The 7357-nt window shown below is 49.7% G+C and overlaps 1 non-coding gene across 1 annotated transcript; it reads left to right on the top strand.

Annotated features, from left to right (window-relative positions):
* Positions 1 to 3549: 3549 nt before the first annotated feature.
* On the top strand, positions 3550 to 3623 carry Trnaa-ugc (transfer RNA alanine (anticodon UGC)). The gene has a single exon. It is a non-coding gene; the product is annotated as a tRNA-Ala (tRNA).
* Positions 3624 to 7357: the final 3734 nt, after the last annotated feature.

Raw genomic sequence — 7357 nt, 5'->3', positions numbered from 1 at the left:
GCCACATTTCCTCAAGTTTCAGCTGCCGGAGCTACTCAGCAGCCGGTGTCAAACAGATGCGGCACACTTTTTCGCAGACGTACGCGTCATACGTCACCGTTACGAACCGGAAGTCTCCCGTACAGCTTCTGACTACTTTTTCTGGCCTCAGTCGCCTACAAAAGGTCGTTCCTGTAAATTACAAACTTTTGCAGTTAACTACCGATCGAACCGATGGCTCGAGCAAAAATGTAAAGGAATTTTCGTCTGCAAAGCAACTGTACTTCCCGCAGGTGACGTTGTCGTATCCGTCACACTCACTCACATACACTGACGAGCCAAATATTGTGCCCACCACGAGTTTAAATGCCACCCGGTGGCCCTGCCGGCTTCCGGCACGGTAAGGAAAGTATTTACTTCGAACAGAGACTGAGGGCGTACCGATATAGCTACGATTCGTGCCCTGTGGCGAAATACACCTACGCGAATGACACCGACGAGTGGCAGACAGTTACGGCCCGGCACTCGGCAGTGGACGTCTCGGAAATTGCGAAGCCGGTCTGCCGTTCACACGGTACTGTCGCGAGCGGTGGTCGAAGAGTGGAAGAACTGCGAACAGGCGGCAAGGTGTCGGTTACCGTGCCTCGTCAGAGGACGCGGAGGTCGGAAATTTGCCCGCTCCGTAAAACGCGAAAGACACCGACGTGTAGCAGGTCTGTCGACAGAGTACAGTGCCGATGCAGGCACAGACGTTTCGGATCGCACCGTCCGGCACACACTGTCGAACGTGTGCTCTCGAGCAGACGACCCTCCTGCCTCCCATTTTCCTATGTCGATGTCAACTTTATTGCGAAGCAGCCGCATCCCCGAAGACAACAGCATCTGCCAGTAGGATAACTGTCTGTGCCACAAAACAGTGGTTTGAGGAGCGTGATCGTGAACTCACTCTGATGCCTCAGTCACCATTTCTCCTGATCTGGACCTGCTGGAAACATCTGGGACACTATTTGATGCCAGGTCTACACCTACAAACCACTGGCCAATAATTAACAGGAATTGCACAACCTGTGCACGGAAATCTGGTTCCGTGTATTTCCAGAAATCTACTGTAGGATTGTCGAACACTGCCAGTCCCCCTCCCCCCAGCCCTTTCCCCACCCCCACTACACACACACACACACACACACACACACACAGGTGATGCACTTCATCAACACCAGCAATTTGAAGTTGTCTCTGAGAAGTTATCACAGTTAACGAACTTCAGTAGATGCTTTCGAAAGACGAACCCGATGTGAAGTGCTTCCAGAAGTTTGTCGACAATTGTAACTTCACGAGAGTGACGGTCTCTCTACAGCTGTGTCAGGTGCAGATGATGAAATCCCATTCGTGGTAGTAAGGTAGCCGGCATAAACAGTCTTGAAGAAATATACTAGCCAATGGAAGCTGATGAATGGACATGGGACTCACTGTAAATTAAAATTATTCAGCATGTGTACCAATGTCCAGTTCTAAGGCTCAAGTGTCACATTAGCTCGAGACATAGAATGCACGTTTTAGGGGTGTCATCTTTGTCACTTATCTAAGTGCTCTTTCGTCCAGTGATAATTATATGAGAGAGTGTTACGAGAGTAAGGGTAGAGCCCATTTTGCATACCGAGACATAAAAAAAAGATACATTTATTTACAATGAGTGATTACATATGGATCCAATGCAAATCATGGCGGAACAGTATATAAACAACATAAAAGGATTTCAAGCAAATATTTGTGAATCTGCAAGAGCAGCAGAAGGTTGTGGTACATATCATCACAAATTACAAGGACCTACACAAACAAGAGACGTATAGTTAAAATTTGTCACACCATGGAGAACAAGTTAAAACATCTGCTGCAGAGGATGGTGGATGTTACGGTACTCAAGAGAAACTGAAAATAAGACAGCAGCAGCAGCACCCCCCCCCCCCCCCCCACACACACACACACACACACACGCGGAAGGAATGAGCGTCAAGGTGACAGGACCATACGTAGACTGACTTTGCCAAGGTGCATATCTGGGGATGGAAGAACAGAAACAGAGATGCGTAATTGCAGGTGCCGAGCCGCAGGATGAGAGCCTCCGTCCCTGATATCCTCCCTACAGCATTGCCATCTTCCTAACTTGTGTAACATCTTTACCAAATTGTGACATTTCCAGACCATTATTCCTTGCCCGAGGTTTCTGATGCTGCAGTCATACCCACTGTAAAACGTGACACGTCCATCCACCCGTTACCGTCTCCTCCGTCCCCGCCACTGGTAAATCCTACAATATCGAAGGCAGGGCAACTTGTAAAACCACCATCTCGTGTGTGCTACACAGTGTTTTGTATATGTGTGACCACCAGTAAACTGTCCGAGTGCACAAATGGCTGTAGAAGAACTGTTCGTCTGAAGGCACCCGTCACTGTCGCACGATGTAAGGGACTCGAGGGCCGACTGCAGCTACGTCCCCCGATACGAGCTTCCCTCAACTCTGGAGGCGAGAGCTCTTCCTCTGACATTTCCACCCACCCCCCTCTCCCATTGACATTTTTCTGGACTGAATCTCTCGTTACAGTCCTCCCAACTGTTTTCGTTGGTAGAACTTATCTACTCGAGTACTTCCTTTTTACTTTCATCCTCCCTTCTACCAGCCCACCCTCTTACTTTTCCTTGTGGTGCCCCCATTTCTTCTTCCACTTTCCTCCTAGTTTGTAACTGCAGTGCTTATTCAATTTCTCTCTCTATTAATTCATCTTTACTTCTCTCACTGTCTATCTGTTATCTCTAGACCGAAGCTATGTTCGTCTACATTCTCCGCAATGACTGGTCGATTCGTCTCCACCTGGCATCTCAGTGACCGGCCTCTCCTTTGCCGTTCCTCTTTCCTCGGTCAGGAAGGGTCTCACAGTTCCTAGTAGTAGTTTTTTCTACCTTCACGCTTGCCTGTCAGAAGTGCTCGGAATTTCACCATCTGAATAATTCTGCTCTCACAATTTTGACGATTTATTTGCGCTGAGAGATGAATTTTCATTAAATTGAGTAAATATGATATTGAATGTGCCGTGGGAATGACATTGTATACAGGTAACTGAGTGTACTAAGTGCAGAAAAAAGATGAAGAAGTTATCTCACAGAAGTTGATACAGGCGGTTAATACAGGGACATTTTTGGTGGGAATTTCAACAGTCCTTTTTAACATGAAAGATTTACTTTGGCATAGGACAAAAATAGAGGAAGGGCTACAGCATATTAGAGAAAATACTGGCAACAGTAATTTCATTCTTCGAGAGCTGCAAGATCACCAATGATATCTGTACAGATACGAGCTTCATATAGGTAAGGCTTACCGGCCAACGATCATCTTCAGTGCGGATGCATTCACATTGCCTGAACTCTTACGGGATTCGGTAGATTGGCTACCGCGAATGATGAGTACGGTCGGCAGGGGCACTACAAATGTAGTGTGTGGATAGAAAGTTGGAAGTGTGGGTCTCGCAGGGAGTGTGCCATAGATAAGTCCCTGCAGTCACACTATCGTCTGTGTCCTCGGTGGCTCAGTCGGTTAGAGCGTCTGCCATGCAAGTAGGAGGTCCCGGGTTCGAGTCCCGGTCGGGGCACACATTTTTCAACTGTCCCCATTTATATTTATCAACACCTGTAAGCAGCGAAAGGTCTAGATTTCATTATAACTTCATTCATTGAGAGCTGCAAGATCACCAATGACATCTGTATAGATATCAGCTTCATATCAATTGACAAATAATCTCAATAGTATTGTGTCTCACTGTTTAGAGGCACAAAACGCATGGGTGTTTTCAGCTCGTTACTAAATGCAAATAAGTAGGAGGCCGAGTTGATAGGAGCTGAAGGAGTCCAGGTTGCAATAATATGCGGTACGGCACACTGTTAGAGAGAAGGATCATTATTCAAGAAACACATAGTGCAATGAAATTACTTATCTTCGGCAGTTTGTAGGACTGCAGCTGCGGCTATGAACTGACAATCTCGTAACGTGGAATACCGTGAACTAATACAACATATTTTCAGGGACTACGCCTGACGGGCCATCCTAAGAGAATCAATGCAAACTTTACACAACTGGCTGAGGGCCGATTATGAAAGTGTGTCTGACTAGGTTGAAATCTAAATAAGAAGTGAACGAGGCGCACTCCAGTTCTGTCGAGCTGCACAGCCCGCTAGAGTGCGCTGTGCTCAGCAGACGATGCGCTGCTAACCTTGTGTTGGTGCGGTGTTGTAGTAGTATCTGTGGCAATGATACTGCACCCTTCGCCCCCAAACTGTCGCAGCGTCGTGGAATAAGGCTTGCGACGTCAGGAGGAGGGACCCGGGGGCGGCAGAACTGAGGGGCGGACAGAGGGACTGCCCGGGATGACTGCCTGCCCGCGGTATCACATTCCCGCGAGGCAAAAACCTGGTACAAAAACCTCCTCAGACTGGACACCACCCCCAGGTAGGCCCGAAGGGGACGGGGAGAGCTCGACGTCCACGGGCGACGGGGGCGACGCTGCGGCGTCGGTAGAGTGACCGGTGAGGCAGAAGCCTCAGGCGGTGGCGGACTCAGGGCTACTGGCGGGGGCGGTGAGGGCAGCGTCGGGGGTGGCGTCCGGCGGTTGGCTGGCATGGAGGCCGCCGTGGACAGGCAGCGGTGGCCGCTGGCAGCAACGGCGGCTGAGGCGCATGCGCAGAAGGGGCGCGCTGGCCACACGCCGAGAGTGACAGTGCATGTGCAGTGTGCACGCCAGCCACGGCAGCGGCGCGGGCTGCGAGGGAGATTGCGATATGTCAGCATCTCCGACAAAGAGGGGGTGGCAGAAACCGGAAGGTGGCACAACTGTAACTGGTTCCTGTGCCGCTTGACCAAGCCGGACGGACCAGAAACGAGATACAGAGCGTGGCCGAGCGAGCGAACGATGCGCCCCTGCTTCCAACACCGCCTGCCCGTAAAAACTCTGTAGAAGATCATAATGTGCGGCATGGAGCTGGAAGGAGGCGACGCAGTGGAAGCGAGTGACGAAGGAGGCCGCAGTAACTGTAAAAGTGACCTGTGGGCGCAACCTTGAAGTAGTTCAGCTGGGGAGTGAGTACTACACGGCTGGGAGTGGTAGGTCGACAAAAAGGTCCAAAGAGCACGCTTGTAAGAATGCGTAGCACGCAACTTAGTCATCTGTGATTTGAACGTTCGTACGAACCGTTCAGCCTCGCCGTTAGACTTCGGGTGGAACGGGGCGGAAGTCAGATGGCGAATGTCATCGGGATCACAAAATGTTACAAATTTCTTGGAGACAAACTGGGAGCCGTTGTCGGAGACAAGCACTTCCGGCAGACCCTCCAGACAGGAAATCGACTTCAACGTCCGAATGGTACTCACCGAGGTAGTGGAAACCATCGGGACAACCGAGGGGAAGTTGCTGTAAGCATTGATAACAATCAACCGGTGGGCGTCCCAGAACAGACTCGCTAAATCGACACAGAGACGCTGCCAAGGTGCATTAGGAGTCAGCCACGCAAAGAACTGTTGGCGGGGAGCAGATTAAAGCTCCGCGCAAGACTGACAAGTTGTGAGCAAATCTTCAATGTTGCGATCAATACCAATCCAGGTGCAATGACATCGAGCAAGCTGTTTTGTCTGCACAATACCCCACTGACCAACATGAAGAAGGTGGAGAATTTCCAACTGCAAAGAACGAGGTACCACAACAATGGATTGATCATTTTCCATTCGGAGTAATAGAACACCGTGGTGAACTGACAGATTATGGCATTGTGCAAAATAATGCTGAATCAGGGGTCAGGAATTTGTGAAGCAGACGGCGGCCATTGCGTACGGATGTACTGCAAAACTAGGCGTAGAGAAGCGTTGGCGGAGGTCGCGGAAGCAATACGACGGAAGTCAACCGGAAAACCGTCGGCAAATTCTGCGTCTTGCGACTCAGCGTAGAGACACGACACTTCAGAGGAGTCAAAGGCGTCGTCCGGACCAATAGGAAGACGAGACAACGTGCTGGCATTGCCATGTTGATCCGTAGGCCGGTACAAACTTTCATAATTGTAGTCGGATATAAACACTGCCCAACGTTGCAATTTCTGCGCCATACCGGCTGGAACGGGCTTGGACAGGTGGAACAACGATGTCAAAGGCTTGTGGTCGGTAACCAGATAGAACTTCCGACTGTACAAAAAATCGTGGAACTTGGCGACTCCATAGACAATAGTTAGAGCTTACTTTTCTATCTGAGAGTAGTTTTGTTGCGCCGAATTGAGCAATTTGGAGGTAAATGCGATCGGGTGATCGACCGAGTGTACGCGGTGCGAGAGAACCGCACCGATGCTGTGCGAAGACCCGATGACAGCCAAAACCACAGGCCGCGAGGGATCAAAAGGAACCAAACATCGATCACTGAGCAACGCAGCTTTGAGCTGGAAAGCAGCGTCACAATCCGGAGACCACACAAAAGGCACATTCTTACGCCGGAGGCAATGCAAAGGCGCTGCTATCTGAGCGGCGTTAGGAATGAAGCGAATATAATAAGTAATTTTTCCCAACACAGATTGGAGTTCCTTCAAGTTCGTAGGTGCTGGCAAGTCTCTGATCGCACGGAGATGCGACGGGAGGGGTGGATACCCTGTCCATTAATCACGTGGCCTAAGTATTCTATCTCAGTCCGAAAAAACTTGCACTTGCTCTTGTTACATTTGAGACCAGCCTGTGAAAGGACACTAAACAAAGTTTTCAAGTTCTGCAAATGTTCTTCACGGGTGCGACCCAACACTACAATATCATCTAGATAATTAGAGCACCCTGGAACCGTAGCACACAATTGCTGCAAATATGACTGAAAAATAGCTGGCGCCTAAGCACAACCGAAAGGAAGTCGGCGAAACTTGAACAGTTCCAAGTGAGTGTTTATGACAAAGTAGCGCTGCAACGAGTCGTCGAGCGGAATCTGGACGTACACGTCTCTCAAATCAATTGTAGAAAAATACTTACCTGCACCCATCGTATCAAATATGTTCTCAGAGCGCGGCAAAGGAAAAGTAGCAACAACAGTCTGGGGATTCACTATATACTTAAAATCTGTACAAATGCGGAGTCAACCATTAGGTTTCTTAACACACACTATCGGTGACGCCCAGGGTGAGGCAGACGCGGGTTCCAGGACTCCAACGTCTGTCAAATGCACGAGTTCCGCAGCTACTGCGTCGCGTTGCACATGTGGGACCGTGCGAGCACGCCAGTACACAGGTATAGCATCGTCTATAACTACAACGTGCGCAGCGAAATTAGAAGCGCAGCCCAAGCCGTCGGAGAAAAGTTCACTAAACGACGCAC

Source organism: Schistocerca nitens, chromosome 12, assembly GCF_023898315.1.
Source record: "Schistocerca nitens isolate TAMUIC-IGC-003100 chromosome 12, iqSchNite1.1, whole genome shotgun sequence".
Lineage (NCBI taxonomy): Eukaryota > Metazoa > Arthropoda > Insecta > Orthoptera > Acrididae > Schistocerca > Schistocerca nitens.
This window is presented reverse-complemented; position numbering and strand designations above follow the sequence as displayed.